Source organism: Heterodontus francisci, chromosome 7 (assembly GCF_036365525.1).
Source record: "Heterodontus francisci isolate sHetFra1 chromosome 7, sHetFra1.hap1, whole genome shotgun sequence".
Taxonomy (NCBI): Eukaryota; Metazoa; Chordata; class Chondrichthyes; order Heterodontiformes; family Heterodontidae; genus Heterodontus; species Heterodontus francisci.
In genome coordinates this window covers 29,136,886-29,159,953 of record NC_090377.1, presented here as the reverse complement: position 1 = coordinate 29,159,953, position 23,068 = coordinate 29,136,886, and the positions used below count along the sequence as shown (strand labels likewise).

Here is a 23,068-nt window from a genome sequence, read left to right as displayed (position 1 = left end):
GTAAAATCTAAGTGTGATCAATTCTTTTGACAGATGAAACAGATTGCTGACTCTGAACTGCTCTCTGGAATGGCTTAGCAAGCCATTCAGTTGCATCAAACTGCTACCAGCGGTTCAGGAAGAAGACCCATTATAACCTTGGGTAAGTAGAGATGGGAAATAAATGCCAGCCTTGCCAGAAATGCCACAACGCGAGACTAAATGGAAAAAAAAAGTAATGTTCATGGAGTTAGAACCAGAGACACTTTGGGAATGCTAGGAGTTGACTAGGATAACTTCAGTTTTGTAGACTTTGAACTATAGAAAATGTTAACTCGTTCAAGACTTGATTTCAAACAAACAATTGGATAGTAGAACAATGACTGAGGAGTCAGTGGTGTTGGTGGAGAGGTAAATTAGCATGTCACCAGTATATGCTTGGAAGCTGAATCTGTCTTGATTGTTGCACATGATCTCATTCCTAGTGCAATGTTCTTTAGTTTAATTTTATTGATGATTTGTATTCATTGTAATACAGAGACTTATCACCAAAAAGTCAATTTGTGGACTTAGCTTTTACTTCTGTTCTTAAAGAATTAAATTATCATTTGAAGAATTTTGCAAAGCTTCAGTGTACCATTTTAATGGGACTGGAGGCAGTATTTCTGATTGCGGCCCAAGCATTTATTTTCTTTAAAATTTCAGAGTTGGTGGAATTTTCTAAGAACTGGGTGGTCACAGTTTTGAAGTGACAGGAAAACAAGGAGAAAAATAGCTTCCCTAACCCTTTAATCTACTGAGCATAATAAAGAGGTTGTATGTGATGTTAGCTGAATGCCAGTCACATCTCCCTATGATAACAGGATAGGTATGGCAGTTGCTTTCCCTCAGTTGGGGTACTCATGTGAAGTGTCATTTTAATTTATGGGTTGTTTTTGGCATTGTGCCATCAGTCTAATTGTCGTCAAGGAAAACTGTCAGGACAGGATCACAATGTAATAGTTACTGTGCCTTACAGTAAAAGCAGACATTTCATCTCAGAATTATTTCTGTGTGACCACTGAAAATACGAGTGTTTTTGCACCTTTCTCGCAATTAATGTAGAGTTGAATTGTGGAGTAATTTACCGGGGAAGGCCAGTGAATTGAACAGTATATGTGAAATCGAGATGGTTAGATGCATTTAAGGAGACAAGGATTTGCAGAGTACGGTAAGAAGGGAGGCATGTAGGGTTCATTAATCTAACGGCAGCAGGCTTGCTGGGCCTAGCAGCCTTTCCTGCTCCTCAGTGTTCATGCGCTTGTTCTGTAAATTCCAACACGACTCCAGCAGTAGAAATTGTGCCATTTTCTCCAAGATTGGTCCTGTAGAATTGGTTTCGCATTTAAAGATTGCACTGATGTGACTACTATGCTCTTCAATTCATAGTTAAAAATGAATGCAGTATAGTTCATGTCCGTGCATATTTGCATGGATGATATCAGGATTCTGTAGGAAACTGTACTCATTTCTCTTAATTTTTCAACTTCTGTTGTAAATCTGTCAAGTGACCTTATTCTACGTGCCATGGTTTTTCTCAAAAGTACACGTGGCCTGTATAATGTCCATTCATTCAGCTCTCAATAGCTCTTGGCAAAGGAGAGACCAGAGTGGTGTAATGCTTTAGTATCAAAAACTTTAAATTCAACAATTATCAGGAAGAACCTTATTTAATACTGATCTTCATGTGGAGCATGGAAATTTCATTCCCATTGCACTGGTTCACTCATTACCATCTCCGTGCCATTCCCTTCTCACACTAGAGTTCAGCCCTAGTTCGTACCCTCCAGGAGATCCCATTAAAATGTCCTCTGATGAGGCCACATTCAATCCTCTCTTGCTCCTTTTGCAGCAATCACACACTTTTTTCTGAACTATCTTCCAATGAACCATAACTATGAACCTATTCAGTCACCTCCTTCCCCATGACTCTACCCAACCTGCACTCTATCAGCCCTCATCACTACCCTTCTGGGCTTGCTTTTTCTATCACACGCCCCATGATTATCCTCGACAACCTGCAGTTGTCTTCATGCCACAAGCCTGCTTGACCTGCTGCCCCCTCCCTTAGTTGTAACCCTGCATGACCTTTTCCTCAGATCCAGATCTGGGTCATCAAATGTTGGCAAGTGTGCCTACTGAAAGTGACTGCAGAGATTGACAGTGCTTTCAGAATTGACCACAACTGTGTTCTTGCTATGTTTTTGGTGATGAGGCGGGGAAAATATTATGGTCAAGCTGTGAAATCTACAGGGAAGTTCCACGTTCTTGCTGAACTGGATTAATCCTGGCCACCTTTACCCTTGACTCACTAGCTGCCTTTGCTTTATGGATGACTGAATGCCAATTGGTAATTACATTTATGAGTGAATTTTGCAAAAAAAAAAAGGATAGCAGCAGCAGCGCTACTTGCAAAAGGAATGTCTTCCGAAAATATGTATGCTAAACTTTCTCTCTGAAATGCTGCAGTCTGGTGTGCGTGTGCGTGTCTGCATTGTTCAAATGATTGGTGAAACCTCTCCAGTTCTACTATGAAGGAAATATTAGCAGGACAGGATTGTAAAATAAGCAGTTGGCTGTTTTGAGTAAGATTTAAAAAAGTGACTCTTATAATGTCTCTTATAAGGCATGCCTGCCTTCAATAGGATGGAAGCATTGATAGCAGCTTAACAGTCTGAAAATAAAGTAGTACTTGGTATGTTATTGAACATGTCATGAGGAATACACCCCACTGTTATCCAAATCCAGAGTGAATCAAAAGAATGCCAACAATTATTGGAGAAGCTGTGGTACATTACATTTATGTAGTTGCTCTTGTAAAAGAATATTTCACACCATTATAAATGTGACACTGAACAAAAGGAAAAGAAAACTAAAGCTGCAGTTATAAGCGATGAGAGGAATTTTGGGGGCAAGGGTGGGTTTGGGGGTGTGTGAAGTGGTGAGAGGTGTAGAGCATTCCGTCGGGAGTAATGACTGAAAGATTGGCCTCTGATGGTGGCGCAGATGGAGAGGAGACAACCGGTAATCCAGAGCCAGGGGATAAGGATCTTGAAATCGATTGACTGGGGCACAGGAAGCCAGTCGGGCTTGACAGGAATACAGAGAGACAGGACCATGCATGGAAGAAGACAGGATTGCAGATTACCTGAAGCCTGAAGAGTTGAGACGAGGAAGATGGCATTGAGGGACTTGAGATATCAATTTTGATGCAATGTAAGGCACGGAGTAGGGTTCATGTAGTACCTGGGTGAAGAGGGATGGGGGGGAATGTGAGCTATAGTCCTTAGGTGGAAGTATGTAGCCTTAGGAATAGATTTGATGTGAATTTGACTTGAGAGGGCAGCCAGGCAGATTGATGGGGGTGCCAATAAGAGACAGGTAACTCTTGGTAGCAGCTGAAATGAATGGCCTTAGCCTATCAGCAATTTATGCAGCAGTGAGTATTCATTCCGTGCAATAAAAAGTCTGCTTAAAAAGAAATTGCTCCTGGAAATTCATGGTGGTTCTGGCTGCAACTTGAGATTCAGCTAGAAGTGCCAGAAACTAGCTCAGAACCTGGTTATGCCACCTCCCGGTATACTGCCAAGGTTTCTCAGATGGCCTTGTATTAGCTGACAGCATTGGTACGTTTTGTGAGACTATACTGGCTGACATTGTGGAGTCCACGTAGGCGACCAGACTGAGATCATAGCTTCAACCTCCCCAAAGGTTTTCCAGCAAAAGTAAATTGTTGCAACCCTCTTTGTAAGGGGACCTGTCACATCAGTTCTTATGAGTCTGTCTACAATTTTTTTTAAAATTAGATTTTCAAATAAGGCCAATGCTGCTCCTTACTCTGGAATATTTCTTTAATTCAGGTTCTAAAATTGGGTCTGTATATTCCCACACTCCAAGAAAAAGTGTGGCAGGAAACTAAACTTTCTTTGGCCGCATTATCTGATATTATCAATCACAAAGGACAAGGAATTCAATTTCTTTTTAAATGTTTTTCCCACATTCAGTTTTCATGCTGGCACAAAGCCAGTTGCTAAATGACACAAATGTTTGAAATGCTAGGTCAATGTCTGTGACCTCATTATTATCATTAGGTTTTGGACTTTGTGATTGAATATTTTTCTTCTAAGATACTTGCTTCTTTAATTGTCCTACTCTTTCCTCGGTGAAAGGTGATGACTCAGTAGGTGGAATCTTACTGCCTTTAAGGATTCTCTGCAGTCGGGACCAAAAATGACTCCTGGCCCCGTTTGTGATGCCTGGCTGCCTGCCTGCGTGACCTCACCGGAAGCGGTCAATTAAGAGGCCGCCTCCAGAAGTGTTGTCCAATTATGGATGCCAAAAGGAACTGGCACCCAACAGGCCCAATGGGAGGCCCCGCAGTGATGTCCTGCCAGCAGCTCCACAGGAGAAGTGAGCACTACTATGGCAGGCAGGAGAACACGAGGGGTGCCTCAAGATGGAGGCGTCCTCGGAAGATATGTGAAATTATTAAAATTATTTGTGGTGTCATGATCCTGTTTTTTGGGGGGAAATATGCAGTCTACCTTTTAAGGCTGTAAGAGATAAGTACTTCTTTAAGGCAGCCAGCTTCAGAAGTTACTGTAAGGTGCATATTGGTTGCCCTGGCTACAGCCATACAGAGAGAGAGAGAACAGGACATACAATGTTGCCATTTAACTTTGAAAAACTGGCTTTGCAGAGACAGTTGACACAGATTGTTCTGGCATGCGAAGGAAAGAGAAGAGCTCTCCCTCGGTCTATTTAAACTCTATTTATTATTCTCTCTCAAAATTCTGAAAAGTCAAGCCAGATTAATTCTTTTTTAAACAAAACAAATTGTTGATCAGTGTTCGTCGTTGGAAAAGAAAAAGTGGCACTTCGGCTGCCAAACTGGACTGCTGGGTTTCCTATGGTTGACGAACTTTTCTTTTTGCCATCGGACGGCTGCGAGAACTTCAGGCAACCTTGGACTGTTCCACATTGGAAGATTCCACTTTGGCAGGAACGTAAATCTGCAAAGACTTTATTGTTATTTCTATTTTTTTCGGGCAGCTAATTAAATTCCAAACGGCCGTCAATTTGTGTACATGTATGCGAATGCGGGAGTTAGATATTGGTTTATCTTACTGTTTAAGATTTTAGTTTTTTTAAAATAAACAATTAATTTGTTGATATCTAAAGATACCTGGTTTGGTTCACCTCATTCAGGGGATACTAGATTCGTTCAATTTGGCTGTGGCATTCTTTGATATGGAAAGCTTAAAGATAAATGTTATGCGACCTGTGGAGTGATGGGACTGAATTGACAGTGCATTGCTCCCACCGCAATCAGAATCATATATTTTGATTTGGGGCTTTGCCTTGTCACTTGGCTGAGTTGTGCTAACTCAACGATTCAAGAATGAATGATGATCTGAGTGGCACTTATCTGCTGATTTTTGGTGGTTATAGAAATGGTTCATACACCTGGGCTCATGCTGAGGTCCCTCGGTTGACCTGAGCCCCAGAGAATATCAGGGATATTTGGCTGGGAAATACTGCCTTTCTCAACCTTGCATACTTCCTGGGTAACTTGTCACTGAATAGCATGGACATACTATTGTAATGGTGACTGAATTGGGAGGAGGAATTTACAAGGTGCTGCCTCCACCTTGACTCAGTGTCAATGGAAGCCCCCAACCCCTCCATCAACATTATGTGCCCCAACCCCTTGCCATCAAAGAATCGTTCAATTATTTGAGGTCCAGTAACTGTGTAAGATTCCCAACTTGAATAAGTATAGTACAATTTGCAATATAATGTGTATCTCACTAATACCCAAGAGAGCTTGTAATACCTATATGACAAAATAAAAAATGTGGGTTAAATATATCAGTAAGAAAAGTACACACCGACTGTCATGGTGCTGTTTTAAATAAAGTTATCTTTCTACAGTATAAATGAAGTGCATGCTAATAGTTTAAATTATAAGCTTGAAAAGGACATAAGTGGATGAAACAACATTGTAAAACCCTGTACAAGCTGTAGCTTGAGATTTGGCATAGGTCAGGGTTAACCTTGATCTCAGCTCAGATATCCAGGACAGACTCCTCTGATAAGTGCACCGTCAGTCAAGGCTTCATACCAGACTCGCTTAAGAACCTCTCAAGCTCAGCCTTGAATGTATGAGGCCCAGAGGGCAAGCAGGAACTTGATGCGTTCTTTTAGGGGGTGGATGGATAGGGGGAACTGATGGAATGTAAGATCCTTTGGGATCAAGTGTTTGTAGGAGTCAGCACTGAGCTGCTTGTTAGTGACAGGTAGTCAAAGTCTTAGACAGCAGCACCTGAAAGAAGACTAAGAAAAGGATTTTGAGCTTTTATTGGTTGTATAGACCATGTTTTGTGCTGCAAAGGAATTCAGTACTTACAGAACAAAAACTAAATCCTTCTTACAGTACGAGTTATGGCTCGAGAATCCATTCTTATCTGTTCTGTACAAATTCAACAGGATGGGTTTGTCTCTGGGCAAACTGACAATTTTCCTTCGATGACATAAATGTTGTGTACAATCTTTGAAAACTTAAAATAGCCTGAATAATAATGATTAGACTGTAAAAATAGACATGCTGACAAAGTACAAAGGGAAGATGCAAAATGCTTCACCTTTTTCTAAAAGAGCAGTCAGAAACATCACCCTAAATTATGGTTTGAAGTTGTAATTAGAGTCACAATCACAGTGAGATGATACTGCGTGTTCAAGTTATAATGTGCGCATGATTCCTCCCTGCTACTCCCCGATCCTGGTCATCAGCTCCTGGCCTCAGCTCCCATAAATAGGAAGATGCCAAGTGAGGTTAAGAGCTTCCACACAGGAAGAGAAATGGGAAGGAAATAAACAAAATGTTTTTCGTAAAAAAAAAAGACCTTAGGAATAGCACGGAATTTTTTTGCTGTCAATTTACCCATTCCATTGGGGTGAACTGTTTGATAGTTACACCAGACCAGCTTTAGGTTTACTAAAGAATAAGTTTAGATAAAAGACAGTGATGTCTTATGCCTTCCATACCCAATAGGATTATTCCTTTGGTATCACGGCCAGCCGAGTAAGCCTTTCCTTAATAACAATGTAAGTCATAATACCCAAGGGTCAGCTGTGGTTCAGTTGGTAGCATTCTCACCTCTGAATCTGAAGGTTATGGGCTCAAGTCCCATACCAGGACTTGAGCACAAAAATCAAAGCTGATGTGCCAGCACTGTACTAAGGGAGTGCTGCATTGCTGGAGGTGCCATCTTTTGGATGAAATGTTAAACAAGGTCCCGTTTGCTTTCTAAGGCTGACATAAAAGAATTCATTGCACTATTTTGAAGAAGAGTAGAGGAGTTATCCTCAGTGTCCTGGCCAATAATTATCCCTCAATCAACATCATAGAACGGGCTTATCTGATCATTACTCCATTGCTGTTTGTGGCTGCTGCATTTCCTACATTATAACAGTGACAACACTTCAAAAGTACTTCATTGGCTGCAAAGCACTTTGCGACTCTTGTGGACCTGAAAGGTGTTATATAAATGCAAGTCTGTCTTTTTAATGGAATTTTTCTGATTCTGTCTGAGTGCATTGCATATTTAAGATCAGCCAGACGTTTACCATATAACATCCCCTGACTAAATCTATCCATAAACCTGATGGTTGTTAAGAATGAAATAATGGCCAGAATTTTAGACCGCCCACTCCCCTCCCACCACCACCCCCAGGAGCTGGTTGGAAAGTGAGGCAGTGCATAAAACCATGTGGGAGGTAAAGGGTGCTGTGCCCGTCACCTACCCTCTCCTGTTGCTATTTTGCCAGCAGCAGCGAACGTGGCAAATGGCCTACCCACCCCAGGCCAATTGAGGCCCTTAAGTGGCAAATTAATTGCTATTTAAGGGCCTTCTCCCACCGCCAATGCTATTTTACCAGCAGCAGATGGGTACTTCACCACCTGAGCCCCACAGAGGGCCCCCTCAGCAGCACGGGCCACCCCCATTAAAACTACCCCACATGATCTGCTATCCGGCCCACCCCACTCCTCCCAACCCCCGCCAGGGCCTAGCCAATTGTCCCTGACGAGGCCCGATCCCCACTTACCTGCTCTGAGGCCGGTGTCCATCATGGCTCCTTTCGCTTGGTGCAGTCCCAGCAGTGGCCACCGCTCCCTGTGAGGCTGCTGGGACTGAAGAGCTGCCAGCCCGCTGATTAGCTGGCAGCTCTTGGAGGTGGGATTTCTTGCCTCGGGGGTGGGGAGGGGGGTGGGTGATGGAAGTCCCAACCGAGGCCAATTAAGGGCCTGGGCCATGTAAAATAGCAGTATGGCTTCCAGGCCCGCCAGAGGCAAGCTGTCCCCCAACTTTTCAGCCGGTGGGCGGGAACATCGCTTAACATTAAATTCTCGCCAAGGACTCAGTAGGAACTTCATGCAAGGGTTCTCCTGCACCAACTCCCCTCCCCCCTCAACAACCCTTCTGAAATACGCTGCACCAGACACATTTACATACTCAGTGCAGTTTGTATTAATAAAAGGATGAAGCTTTTGCTAATATGTATAGTACATCATGGGATGAGTTGTGGTATATTGTGATAGAAATCACAAGTGAGGGTGAGTTAGTCTCATGAGGTGAGATGGCTACCCTTGATTAAAATTAGCAACATGCGAAAAAAAAATCAAGTTTTGCACTGACTGTATGCTGGGGTCCTATTGGATGCAGAGATACATACTCCATTCAAGGGTTAGGCGGAGCAGGCCTGAAAGAGGAGTTGAGGCCTGGGACAGATCAGCCATGATCTTATTGAATGGAGGGGCTGAATGGCCTACTCCTGCTCCTATTTTTTATATTCTTGGGTTCATTCATATTTCCAGTAGTGAGATTGACTCATGAGTGCAGAGGATGCCATCAATGCATTGCTTCCATGTGTTAATGTGCAGTCTACAACAGATTAAGTCTCCAAAGAGCATAGTTGCGAGTTATTTTTTTGCTGTACAACAGTAGTACTTGGGAATGCTGTGGATCTAACTGAACTCAATTATACTTTTGGCTGCATACCCTTCTAAGATCAGAGAACAGCAGAACCAAGCATGTATGTATATTTTTTTTATTCTCTCAAGGGATGTGAGCATCACTGGCAAGGCCAGCATTTGTTGCCTAATTGCCCTTAAGAAGGTGGTGGTGAACTGCCGCCTTGAACCGCTGAAGTCCATCTGATGCGGGTACACCCACAGTGCTGTTTGGAAGGGAGTTCCAGGTTTTTGACCCAGTGGCAGTGAAGGAATGGTGATATAGTACCAAGTCAGGATGGTATGTGACTTGGAGGGGAATTTGCAGGTGATGGTGTTCCCATGCGTCTGTTGCCCTTGTCCTTCTAGGTGATAGAGATCACAGGTTTGGAAGGTGCTATCGAAGGTGGCTTAGTGAGTTGCTGCAGTGCATCTTGTAGATGCTATGCTCCAGTGGTGAAGGGAGTAAATGTTTAAGGTGGTAGATGGGGTGCCGATCAAGTGGGCTGCTTTGTCCTGGTTGACGTCGAGCTTCTTGAATATTGTTAGAGATGCACTCATCCAGGAAAGTGGAGAGTATTCCATCACACTCCTGTCTTGTGTCTTGTTGATGGTGGAAAGGCTTTGGGGAGTCAGGAGGTGAGTTGCTTGCTGCAGAATTCCCAGCCTCTGACCTGCTCTTGTAGCCACAGTAATTATATGGCTGGTCCAGTTAAGTTTCTGGTCAATGGTAGTCCTCAGGATATTGATGGTGGGGGATTCAGCGATGGTAATGTCAAGGAGATATGGTTAGATTCTCTCTTGTTGAAGATGGACTTTGTCTGATACTTGTTTGGCATGAATGTTACTTGTCACGTATCAGTCAAAGCCTGAATGGTGTCCAGGTCTTGCTGCATGCGGGCCCAGACTGCTTCAGTATATGAGGAGTCACAAGTGGAACTGAACACTATGCAACCATCAGCCAACAACTCCACTTCTGACCTTAAGATGAAGGGAAGGTCATTAATGAAGCAGCTGAAGATGGTTGGGCCTTGAACTCCTGCAATGATATTCTGGGGCTGAGATGATGGGCCTCCAATAATCACAGCCAGCTTCCTTTGTGATTGGTATGTCTCTAACCAGTGGGGTTTTCCCTCTTATTTCCATTGACTTCAACTTTACTAGGACTCCTTGATGCTATACTCAGTCAAATGCTGCCTTGATGTCAAGGGCAGTTACTCTCACCTCAACTCTAGAATTCAGCTCTTTTGTCCATGTTTGGACCAAGGCTGTAATGAGGTCTGGAGCCGGGTGGCCCTGGGGAACCCAAACTGAGCATCAGTGAGCAGGTTATTGCTGTTTAAGTGCTGCTTGATAGCACTCTCGATGACACCTTCCATCACTTTGCTGATGATTGAGAGTAGACTGAAGGGGCAGTAATTGTCCATATTGGATTTGCCCTGCTTTTTGTGGACAGGACATGTCTGGACTCCCCTATCATTGAGGATGGGGATGTTTGGGAGCGTCCTCCTCCTATTAGTTGTTTAATTGTCCACCACCTTTCACATCTGGATATGGCAGGACTGCAGAGCTTTGATCTGATCCGTCGGTTGTGGGATCGCTTAGCTCTATCGCAATCTTCTTCTGCTGTTTAGCAGCATGCGGTCCCGTGTTGTAGCTTCACCACATTGGCACCTCATTTTTAGGCATGCCTAGTGCTGCTCCGGGCATGCTCTCAGGCACTCCTCATTGAACCAGGGTTGATCCCCTGGCTCATTGGCAATGGTAGAGTGAGTGATATGCTGGGTCACGAGGTTACAGATTGTGGTTGAGTACAGTTCTGCTGCCACTGATGGTCCACCGGCCCTCATGGATGCCCAGTTTTGAGCTGCTAGGTCTGTTCTGAATCTATCCCATTCAGGACAATGGATGGTATCCTCATTGTGAAGTCGGGACTTTGTCTTCACAAGGACTGTGTGGTGGTAACTCCTACTAATACTGTCATGGACTGATGCATGTGCAACAGATAGATTAGAGGCCAAGCAAGTTTTTCCCTCGTGTTGGTTCCCTCATCACCTGCCGTAGGCCCTGTCTGGCAGTTATGTCCTTCAGGACTCAGCCTGCACAGTCAGGAGTGGTCCTACCAAGCCACTCTTGGTGATGGACATTGAATTCCCCCACCAAGACTACGTTAGGGAGAGGATGTACTAATGGGCGTGTCCAAATACCAATGACAGTTTTATGTCTTACTTGTATCGCAGTATTAAGTGCTTAGAAGCAGAGTACTGAGGCTCCCCTCAGCTGTCTGCATTCAGAGAAATAGTGATAGTGGACAAAAAGGGAAATATCTGCCATAGTCTGTGCTTGCAGTCAGATCCGGCATTTTATTCAGCAGCAGGTTTTTTTTACGCTGTTGATTTGTGAGAATCTTTTCTCTTCCCCACCAGCGACAATAGGACTGACCCACTGCCAGAATGATAAATTTGTAATAAAAACAGTTCATTGACCTGAAACTTTAACTCTGTTTCTTTCTCCACAGATGTTGCCAGACATGCGCTGAGTATTTCTAGCACTTTGTGTTTTTTATTTCAGATTTCCAGCATCCGCAATATTTTACTTTTCTGATAGACCTGACTTCTGAATAACTTCCAGTATTGGTGACTCTACCCCTAAGTATAAATGCAACAAATTTAGCACAATGAGAAAGCAGTTGTTCTTAGCTTACCTATTCACTAAAGCTTTGTTTTGAAATGACCCTTTATTAACAAACCAATATCCTAAACTGGCAGATTCTGCCTCCCTTTGGTCTGAACGTGAGTTCAGTGACAGACTCTGCTGTTAGAGCTCTTACACTTAATATGTTCTACATTTGCTGGAAGAGGGGCCAGGTCTCAGGTTTGCTGAGCCCATTGCACTGAAAATCACAGATTATTTCTGGGGTAGAAATTGGTCGTCATTGTGACTTCTTTGGCCTCCTTATCTCGCGAGACAATGGATAAGCGCCTGGAGGTGGTCAGTGGTGTGTGAAGCAGCGCCTGGAGTGGCTATAAAGGCCAATTCTCGAGTGACAGGCTCTTCCACCTGTGCTGCAGAGAAATTTGTTTGTCGGGGCTGTTACACAGTTGGCTCTCCCCTTGCGCCTCTGTCTTTTTTCCTGCCAACTACTAAGTCTCTTCGACTCGCCACACTTTAATCCCGTCTTTATGGCTGCCCGCCAGCTCTGGCGAATGCTGGCAACTGACTCCCACGACTTGTGATCAATGTCACAGGACTTCATGTCGCGTTTGCAGACGTCTTTAAAGCGGAGACATGGAAGGCCGATGGGTTTGATACCAGTGGCGAGATCGCTGTACAATGTGTCTTTGGGGATCCTGCCATCTTCCATGCGGCTCACATGGCCAAGCCATCTCAAGCGCCGCTGACTCTGTAGTGTGTATAAGCTGGGGATGTTGGCCTCCTCGAGGACTTCTGTGTTGGAGATACGGTCCTGTCACCTGGTGCCAAGTATTCTCCGGAGGCAGCGAAGATGGAATGAATTGAGACGTCGCTCTTGGCTGGCATACGTTGTCCAGGCCTCGCTGCCATAGAGCAAGGTACTGAGGACACAGGCCTGATACACTCGGACTTTTGTGTTCCGTGTCAGTGCGCCATTTTCCCACACTCTCTTGGCCAGTCTGGACATAGCAGTGGAAGCCTTTCCCATGCGCTTGTTGATTTCTGCATCTAGAGACAGGTTACTGGTGATAGTTGAGCCTAGGTAGGTGAACTCTTGAACCACTTCCAGAGCGTAGTCGCCAATATTGATGGATGGAGCATTTCTGACGTCCTGCCCCATGATGTTTGTTTTCTTGAGGCTGATGGTTAGGCCAAATTCATTGCAGGCAGCCGCAAACCTGTCGATGAGACTCTGCAGGCACTCTTCAGTGTGAGATGTTAAAACAGCATCATCAGCAAAGAGGAGTTCCCTGATGAGGACTTTCCGTACTTTGGACTTTGCTCTTCGACGGGCAAGGTTGAACAACCTGCCCCCTGATCTCGTGTGGAGGAAAATTCCTTCTTCAGAGGACTTGAACGCATGTGAAAGCAGCAGGGAGAAGAAAATCCCAAAAAGTGTAGGTGCGAGAACACAGCCCTGTTTCACGCCACTCAGGATAGGAAAGGGGTCTGATGAGGAGTCACCATGTTGAATTGTGCCTTTCATATTGTCATGGAATGAGGTGATGATACTTAGTAGCTTTGGTGGGCATCCAATCTTTTCTAGTAGTCTGAAGAGGCCACGTCTGCTGACGAGGTCAAAGGCTTTGGTGAGATCAATGAAAGCAATGTAGAGGGGCATCTGTTGTTCACGGCATTTCTCCTGTATCTGACGAAGGGAGAACAGCGTGTCAACGGTCGATCTCTCTGCACGAAAGCCACACTGTGCCTCAGGGTAGACGCGCTCGGCCAGCTTCTGGAGCCTGTTTAGAGTGACTTGAGCAAAGACTTTCCCCACTATGCTGAGCAGGGAGATTCCACGGTAGTTGTTGCAGTCACCGCGGTCACCTTTGTTTTTATAGAGGGTGATGATATTGGCATCGTGCATGTCCTGAGGTACTGCTCCCTCGTCCCAGCACAGGCATAGCAGTTCATGTAGTACTGAGAGTATAGCAGGCTTGGCACTCTTGATTATTTCAGAGGTAATGCTGTCCTTCCCATTGTGACTACTAGCCAGTAAACAGTGAGAAAGATGATCAATTTTGCAGGGCTATGTCCTGCATCCCGAAGATGTTTATCAGGCATCCGCAGTGGCTGCCTAAAACAGGCATCAAGTCCTTCGCACATGCTTTTGGTTCCCTTTGAGCGATTGGGCAGCCCTGAACGTTGCAGGCACCAGGCCTGCCCCTTATGGGTCTTGCAGGCTTGGATGTGGCCACCAAAAAGGTAGGTTTCAGCCTTACAATCTTTCAATCTGGAGTATTTTTCCGGCACTCCTAATTACCATTGCTAAGCCGTGATAGCCCCTTCTTTCTGCTGTCATCGCCACCACCTCCCCTCCCAACACTTAGCTGAGCGCTGCTACTGGCATGGCAAACAGCCCATAATTCATGTGCTGCAATTGGTGAGTTGTCTGAGGGCCCAGCAGGCAATGGAAACTCTTCTAAATTATTGAAATGGAACCTGAGGCCCAGTTTTGGGAAAGGCTAGGGACTCCTGGTTGCGATGCACACTGTCCCTGCTGTCTTCAAAATTACATTTAAATGGTATGCCCTTTAGAAAAAAATTATTTCACCTATTGTTGATGTTAGAAAGAAAGGAGAGTAAAAATAATGCTTGCCTTTTTGTAAAGTCTTGTCATCTGATCAAAATATCTAAACTTGGGGCAGGACTTCAACCCCGATATGGGGTCGGGAACAGGGGCTGGTGGGCATGTCATTTTGTGCCACTGGCTGGTTTGCTGGCGCCATCGCCCCCCCCCGAGTCATTTTCCTGCAGGCCAGATCGGGACGGAGTGGCCACCTCCTGCATGTGGCAGGTAGCTTGTTAAGATAATTAATAGGCCATTGATCAGAGGCCAACTGGAATTTTCCAGTTAGCCTACGAGCCTCCCGTGGTGTCGGGAGCATGGCAGCTGCCTGGAGGCAGCCTCTCGGTGGCGAACAGTGTGGGGGGCTAGCCCTCCAGACTGACTTTGAGGCCCCTCACGCCTACCTGACCACAGCTGCGGCTACAGGATGCCTTGTGGAGGGGTCTGGCAGCTGTGGCCATTTTGTTTCAAGTCTTAAAAGTGCTGAGAGGGTGCCTCAAGATGGAGGCACCTTCTGTCTTACGTGCAATGGCAGGCTGCAGCTGTTTCCATGCTGGAGAGCCTCCTGAACTGGCAAGCACGTCCTCTGTCCACTCATCGGCCTATCCAGGGAAAATCGATGTTGGGTTGCTGCGCCCGACACTGTACAGGGTTAGAACCTGCAGTTCACCTCGATGCCAGGCTCCCGACCTGAAATGCAAAACTCTGCCCATGGTTCACACAGGGAATTAACTGCTGGAGTTTTGGCAATTGTGGTCGTAGAAATGATCTTAACAGTACCAACTAATGTTCCCAGATCTAGTATTTACATTGTGTAGAAATCCTGATTATCTGTTTTTATCTTGTGAAAGATTTATGCCAGTACCACTGGGTATTGATATTTGGTCTTGTAGACCAAAATAGTGTAGCTGGGCTTCCTATGGCGATTGGCTGAGAAGGCAAGTGACTGAAATAGGTCTAGCACAATATAAAAACATCTATTTAAACATATTTATTTAATGTGAATGGTGTGTCAAGGTTGCATTCATTGCCCATCCCTTGTTGTTCTGAGAAGGTGGTGCTGGGTCTTCTCCTTGAACCACTGAAGTCCCTGTGGTGGTGATTTTTTTTTTATCTGTTCATGGGATGTGGATGTCGCTGGTTAGGCCAACATTTATTGTCCATCCCTAATTTCCCTTGAGAAGGTGGTGGTGAGCTGCATTCTTGAACCGTTGCAATCCTTGGGGTGTAGGTACACCCACAGTGTTGTCAGGAAGGGAGTTCCAGAATTTTGACCCAACGACAGTGGAGGAATGGCAATATAGTTCCAAGTCAGGATGGTGTGTGACTTGAAGGGGAACTTGCAGGTGGTGATGTTCCCATGCATCTGCTGCCCTTGTCCTTCTAGATGGTAGAGGTCATGGGTTTGGCAAGTGCTGTATAAAGGAGCCTTGGTGAGTTGCTGCAGCGTATCTTGGAAATGCTACCACTGTGCATTGATGGTGAAGGGAGTAAATGTTGAAGGTGGTGAATGGGGTGCCAATCAAGTGGGCTGCTTTGTCCTGGATGGTGTCAAACTTCTTGAGTGTTGTAGGAGCTACATCTATCCAGGCAAGTGGACAGTATCCCATCACACTCCTGACTTGTGCTTTGTAAATGGCGGACAAGCATTGGGGAGTCAGAGTTGAGTTACTCACCACAGAATTCCCAGCATCTGACCTGCTGTTGTAGCCACAGCATTTATGTGACTGGTCCAGTTCAGTTTCTGGACAATGGTAACCCCCAGGATGTTGTTAGTGGGGGATTCAGCGATGGTAATGCCATTAGACATTAAGAGGAGATGGTTAGTTCCTCTCTTGTTTGAGATAGTCATTGCCCAGCAAATGCAACTTGCCACTTGTCAGTGCAAGCCTGGAAGTTGTCCAGGTCTTGCAGCATCTGGACATGGGTTGCTTCAGTATCTGAGGAGTCACGAATGGATGAATATTGTGCAATCATCAGCGAACGTCCCCACTTCTGACCTTATGATGGAGGGAAGGTCATTGATGAAGCAGCTGAAGATGGTTGGGCCTAGGACACTACCCTGAGGAACTCCTGCAGTGATGTCCTAGGACAGAGATGATTAATCTCCAACAACTACAACCACCTTCCTTTATGCTAAGTATGTCTTCAATCACAGGAGAATTTTTTCCTGATTCCCATTACCTCCAGTTTTGCTAGGGCTCCTGGATGCCATATTCGGTCAAATGCTGCCTTGATGTCATGGGCAGTCACTCTCACCTCACCTCTTGAGTTTAGCCCTTTTGCCCATGTTTGGCCAAAGGCTGTAATGAGGCCAGGAGCTGAGTGGCCCTGGCAGAACCCAAACTGAACATCAATGAGCGGGTTATTGCTGAGCATGTGCCGCTTGATAGCACTATCGAGAACCCCTTCCATCACTTTACTGATGATTGAGAGTAGACTGATGGGGCGGTAATTGGCCGGGTTGGATTTGTCCGGCTTTCTGTGTACAGGACATACCAGGGCTACTTTCCACATTGCAGGGTAAATGCCAGTGTTGTAGCTGTACTAGGAACAGCTTGTCTAGGGGCATGGCAAGTTCTGGAGCACAGGCCTTCAGTACTATTGCCGGAATGTTGTCAGGGCCCATAGCCTTTGCAGTATCCAGTGCCTTCAGTTGTTTCTTGATATCACATGGAGTGAATCGGATTGGCTGAAAACTGCCATCTGTGATGGGGGCCTCAGGAGGAGGCCCAGTTGGATCATCCACTCGGCACTTCTGGCTGAAGATGGATGCAAATGCTTCAGCCTTATCTTTCACACTGATGTGCTGGGCTCCCCCATCATTGAGCGTGAGGATATTTGTGGAGCCACCTCCTCCTGTTAGTTGTTTAATTGTCCACCACCATTCACGACTGGATGTGGCAGGACTGCAGAGCTTAGATCTGATCTGTTGGCTGTGGGATCACTTAGCTCTGTCTATCGCATGCTGTTTACGCTGTTTGTCATGCAAGTAGTCCTGTGTTGTCACTTCACCAGGTTGACATCTCATTTTTAGGTATGCATGGTGCTGCTCCTGTCATGCCGTCCTGCTCTCTTCATTGAACCAAGGTTGGTCCCCAGCCTGATGGTAATGGTAGAGTGAGGGATATACCTGGCCATGAGGTTACAGATTGTGGATGAATACAATTCTGTGGCTGCTGATGGCCCACAGTACCTCATGGATGCCCAGTTTTGAGTTGCTAGGTCTGTTCATAATCTATCCCATTGAGCACGGTGGTAATGCCACACAATACGATGGTGGGTTTCCTCTATGTGAAGATGGGACTTGGTCTCCACATGGAATGTGTGGTGGTCACACCTATCAATATTGTCATGGACAGATACTTCTGCAACAGGTGGATTGGTGAGGATGAGGTCAAGTAGGTTTTTCCCTCTTCCCTCACCACCTGCCCAGACCCAGTATAGCAGCTAAGTCCTTTAGGACTCGGCCAGCTCGGTCACTAGTGGTGCTACTGAGCCACTCTTGCTGATGGACATTGAAGTCCCCCATCCAGAGTACATTTTATGTCCTTGCTACCCTAAATTTCCTCCAAGTGCTGTTCAATATGGCGAAGTACTGATTCATCAGCCAAGGTGGGGGGGGGTTGGTCGGTAGGTGGTTATCAGCAGGAGATTTTCTTGCCCATGTTTGACCTGATGCCATGAGACTTCATGGGGTCCAAAGTCAATGTTGAGGCCTCCCAGGGCAACTCCCTCCCGACTATATACCACTGTGCCCCCACCTCTCATGGGTCTGTCCTGCCGGTGGAACAGTGTCTGGGACATTGTCGGTAAGGTATGATTCTGTGAGTATGACCATGTCAGGCTGTTGTGTGAATAGTCTGGTCCCATAATTTCAACTCAGCAGCAGTAAAGGAGAGGTGGTACACATCCAAGTCAGGATGTTGTGTAACTTAGAGGGGATGTGCTTCTATGATATTGCTGCCCTTTCCCTTCTTAGTGGTAGAAGTTGCAGGGCTTGCTGGTGTTGTCAAAGTAAGGTTGCTGCTGTGCATACTGCTACTGTCTGTCCCAAAATCATTTTACACAACCACCTAGAAGGACAAGGGCAGCAGGTGTATAGGAACACCATCACCTCCATGTTCCCTTTAAAGTCACACCTCATCCTACTTTGGAAATATCTCGCCATTCGTTCAGTCACTGGGTCAAAGTTCTGAAACTCCCTCCCTAACAGCATTGTGGGTGTGCCTTCACCAAATGAACTGCAGGGTTCAAGAACATCCACCACTGAAATCTCAAGCTGTACTAGGGGTGGGCAATAAATGCTGGGCTTGCTAGTATGCACAAATCCAGAGAATGAATTAAAAAGAAATCCCCTTAGCTAATTCACTCACTTTAAAACTTGAGTTTGCGTTTTTTCCCTGTCAGTTTTACATTTGGTACTTCTGAAGTTTGGGCTGTGGGAGAATGATATTCATGTGCCACTTCCTTGTGTTTACACCTTTAAAATCATGTCCTTATCCCTTTGATCTGCATTGTTGAGATAAGAGTTTTGGTTTTGACTGTAACAAGCACATACTATAAATGCACCAAATGTAGAAGCATCTCTAATTTTAAGGTCGCGTGGGGAAGACCTCTTTAGGAGTTAATTATCTGGGAACTAGTGCAGAACTCGTAAGAACAAAAAGCTTGCAGTTGTTGAGCTTTGCTCAAAGTAGCTGGAGAGGAATGGGGTGGGGGGGGTGGGGGTTGATAGGGGGAGGTGGAATAAATCATAGCCAGAGGCAGAAGCGCATATTAGATTAGCAAAATTAGAAGTGCCCTCCGAGGATTAATTTGTCATGAGAAAGTAGACAACTTTCATTCCGAATTAAAAACCTGATAATCTGAGTTGCTTCTCAGAAGCTGGGAGAGAGAGGAGGCAGATGGGTAGTGCTAGTTCACAGCTGATTAGCCTGCTGTGCTAATTGGCAGCCAATCAGAGGGGCGGCCCTTATGCTCAGCCGCCCACTGGGAATGTTGATTGGTTACTATAACTGACAAGAGTGCACACAGACTGAACACAGACTATACGCTACTTCAAAGCAGGAGTTGAAGAAAAAAACCACAGACAGCACTTTCCACTGAAGTCAGTCAATGTTGCATTCATATAAAAGCAGGAGCCATGGTCATGAGATCTCAGTCAATGGAATAACACCAGTTTACACAAGGTTTTTTTGTGGGTGGTAAGTAAAGGTACACAATCTATTTTCGTTCTGCTGGCACTGGTTGTTGAGTGAGGTAGTACCAAATAACTCTTGCGTTTATTCGTGAGTTTGTGACCAGATTCTGTCTCCTTTAGTAATTTTATTTGGCTTTCAATAGTTTGGGTCTGTAAATTAAACTGAATTTGTAAATGAGGTTGTATTTTCTCTTGAGATCTTTTGCATCTTCCAGTGTTTGGGTGACCTTGGTATTTTGTAAATGGGTCAGAAAATGTGCTAATGTATAGATATATAGTTAACGTACAGGGTTTTGAGACTGAGGACAAGTTGAATCAGAACTGTCAGCTATTTGCGGCACTACAATGATGGACTATGTTATAACATATCCAGACTCAACGATAGTAGATGAAAGGGTGATGGTGGCACAGGGATTGCATAGATTTGTGAATCACATGTCCGACTGGTGTCTTCTCCCACTGACAACAATGGGGTGTAGATCAAATGTAAAACAGCTGCACGTTGCAAATTTTAAATAAGCAGTGCATGCGTAGATTATTCTAAGGCACCTTCTGTCAGACTTATTTTCGTAACAAATTCTGTAATGTCAATGGATTATGTACACAATATGCTTTATGGTGTCTATTTAGTGTGTGTCCAGGGTGTATGCTTCCAAGCATCTCCAATCTCAATGTCTTTGAGTTCTGCTGTTCATGGCCAGGATTTAAGATGAGTTTAACATGTTACACTTTAAAAATGGATGGTGTTTATTAATATTCTTTTTCAGGATATTGGATTGGCACTTCTGGTAAAAACACAAATGATATAATTGCGCAGCAGCTAAGTCTGCATTTGAAAGAGTGGTTGACATTTTGAGTGGGCGCCTTCTGCCTGAAACATTAAATTGTGAGCCCCGTAAATAGCCAGAATGAATGAAAGTACAGAGTGAGAAACTGTGCCTGTGAACATGCAAGCATCTGTGTACCTTTCAGGCTCTGAGAGTCCCACTCCAGTGATGTAGCAATACAGTCCTGGTTCCACTGGAGGAAGTGTCTTGTCCAATGCTGCAGAAACGTCTGACAGTAACTAATAATGAGTTACTTACATAGAATGTCCAGCACACATACAGGCCATTTGGTCCAAAAGATCCATGCTGATGCTTATGGTCCACATGAGTCTCTTCCCACCCCTCTTCATCTAACCATATTAATTTATTAGTCACCCTAATTCTGGTCTCCCCTGCAAGTGAAAACATCTTCTCTGCATTTACCTTCCTATCAAACCCTTTCATATTCTTAAAGACCTCTATTAGGTCACCCCTCAGCTTTCTCTTTTCTAGAGAAAAGAACCCCAGCCTGTTCAAACTTTCTTCTTTTGCTCAAAGCAATGATCAGTCCGATGTTAGGAAAATACTGAAACCTTTTGCAGGTCTAAAACAAAGTACACAAAGGTTGGAATTGGGTGCACATTGACCATTTACATGCAACTAGTTGTAATAAATCCAAAAGCAAAATACTGCGGTTGCTGGAAATCTGAAATAAAAACTGAAAATGTGGGAAACACTCAGCAGGTCAGGCAGCTTCTGTAGAGATCGAAAAACAGAGTTAACCTTTTAGGTCGATGACGCTTCATCAGAACTGGATCTCTATTCAATCCAGCCTGCCTATTATTTTTACAATACAGCTGATCTCAATGGGTGTAATTGGTCATTTTACTGTTCACTGAATCAACAATAGAGAAAACTCCAAGTGATAACTCACTTCACAGCTAGCAGCAGGACCTGCTGGGACAGATTAGATTTACAATTTACTTCAGTCTGACCCAAGTGCTAAACAATTGTAGAATATGCATATCTCAGAGCCAAAAAATAGTCACAAAACAACTTTTTAATATTAGTATTACTTAGTAGAGATATTGTCCTGTGGGTACATGTTAATTTCCAACATTTGTTAAAGACAAACTCATTCTTCATGTATTCTGGAAAACCATGGAGAATACCAGACCATTTTATACATCATGATGGGATTAAAAGAGAGGTGACACCTCTTGGGGTAATTCTTGGGCAGACTTCAGTCAAAACTGCCTGTGGAACCCCACTATTAACATGCCATGCTGGCTGCTGGGGGGTGGGGGTGGAGGACAAGAGGGGAGTTCCTTTACGATGTAGCAGATGTTATACCTGATGCAGTAGAAACAACTGTGAGGCTTTCACATTTAATATGATCCTTGGGTTTCACATTTTAGAAAAAAAGTTCGCACAAGATATAACTGATGAAATGATGACCCTTTCATAATCTTGAGTGGTTGTTGGTCGGCACAGACTTGGTGGGCCGAAGGGCCTGTTTCAGTGCTGTATCTCTCTATAACTCTATGACCCCATTGTATCAGAGGGCTGTCTTTATTAGCCCAGCAAATTCTCACGCGATGGTGATATGCTCTTAAACGTCAACGTTTGTTGGGATTTCTGGAAGGGTTTAGTGAAACCTACTGTACAAATCAGTGAAGATTTCATCAGTAGCTATCAGACTAGTATTCAGCAGTTGAGGTTTGGGGGGGGGGGAGGTGGGGGGATGGTGGGTGTGCCTCTGCTGCACCTTTTGTGAGTCATTATCCTCTGCACAGATCTGTTGCCATTGTTGGGAGCCTGATCTTTTTTGAAGTTCACAATCTATAATCAGGATCGGAGTAGAGAATATCTGAAATGAAGAGGGTTGTGGTTTTTTTCGTCTGTGAAGGAGCCCTGCCTGACAGCTGCCGCATTCATTAGCTTTGTGTCTTAATCGGAAAACTGACTAATTGGGGGGGTGGGGGGCTGGTGAAAGGTAGAGTAAATACATTTATCTAAAGGAACAGGGAGGGACTCATTTCACACTGGGCAGGCAGCAGAGTGAACAGTCAGTGTCAAGCAGGCAGTCGGGGAAAGAGTTAATGCTGAAACAAGTTCAGATTGCTTCATGTGTTATTTTCGCCCTATAGAATTCTATGTTTTTTATTCCTATTGCGCAGAGACTTCTAAGACAAAGAGTGCTATAGTTCTGGCTTATAACCTGGAGAATCAAATATTCACAGCCTATAGTTATAGGTTAGAATGCAGCTGCTTTGTTTGAAAGTCGGCACTTGGAAGGTTATTGGGGTTGTTTCACTTCTCCTCCTCTCTTCCCTTATTGCTGCCTCTTTGACCAAGTTTTTAGCCACCCATCCCATTATCTCTCTCTTTGCTTCAGTGTCAACTTCTGTCTTCTTACCCTGCTGTGATGTGGCTTTGGTGCGTTTTACTATGTTAAAGGCGCTTTATAAATGCAAGTTGTTTGTAATTTTGTGTAACATTCCAAATCATCTGATGGTGGTTTGTCTTTTAATGGTCATCTCCTGCTCCTGTCGTTCTACCGTTGGTGGTGACTGATCTTTTAATCACCACCCTGCTCTGAAACACCCTCCACCAAATCCATCTGTTGTTCAGCTTCACTCTCTGTTCTCAAAAGCCTCCTTAAAAACCCTGCTCCTAATCTGCCTTCTCCCCTCCCCAGCAACTTTTCCATTGACTTTGTTGTCCTTCCTGTCCTGTGTACAGTGTCTTTCTGTTTCACTTTT

The 23,068-nt window shown here is 44.7% G+C and overlaps 1 protein-coding gene across 8 annotated transcripts in view; it reads left to right on the top strand.

Annotated features, from left to right (window-relative positions):
* lypd6 (LY6/PLAUR domain containing 6) overlaps window positions 1-23,068 on the top strand; it is a 253,340-nt gene that overhangs the window by 112,913 nt on the left and 117,359 nt on the right. For 4 of the 8 annotated variants that reach the window (XM_068034951.1, XM_068034943.1, XM_068034949.1 and 1 more), the window contains exon 1: window positions 19,372-19,501. The exons of 2 other annotated variants lie outside the window; for them this stretch is intronic. The gene's annotated coding sequence lies outside the window, so the exon portion shown is untranslated. Of the gene's footprint in view, window positions 1-87; window positions 143-19,371; window positions 19,512-23,068 lie in introns of those variants that run through there. 2 more of the 8 variants (XM_068034945.1, XM_068034952.1) reach the window with 2 other exon arrangements.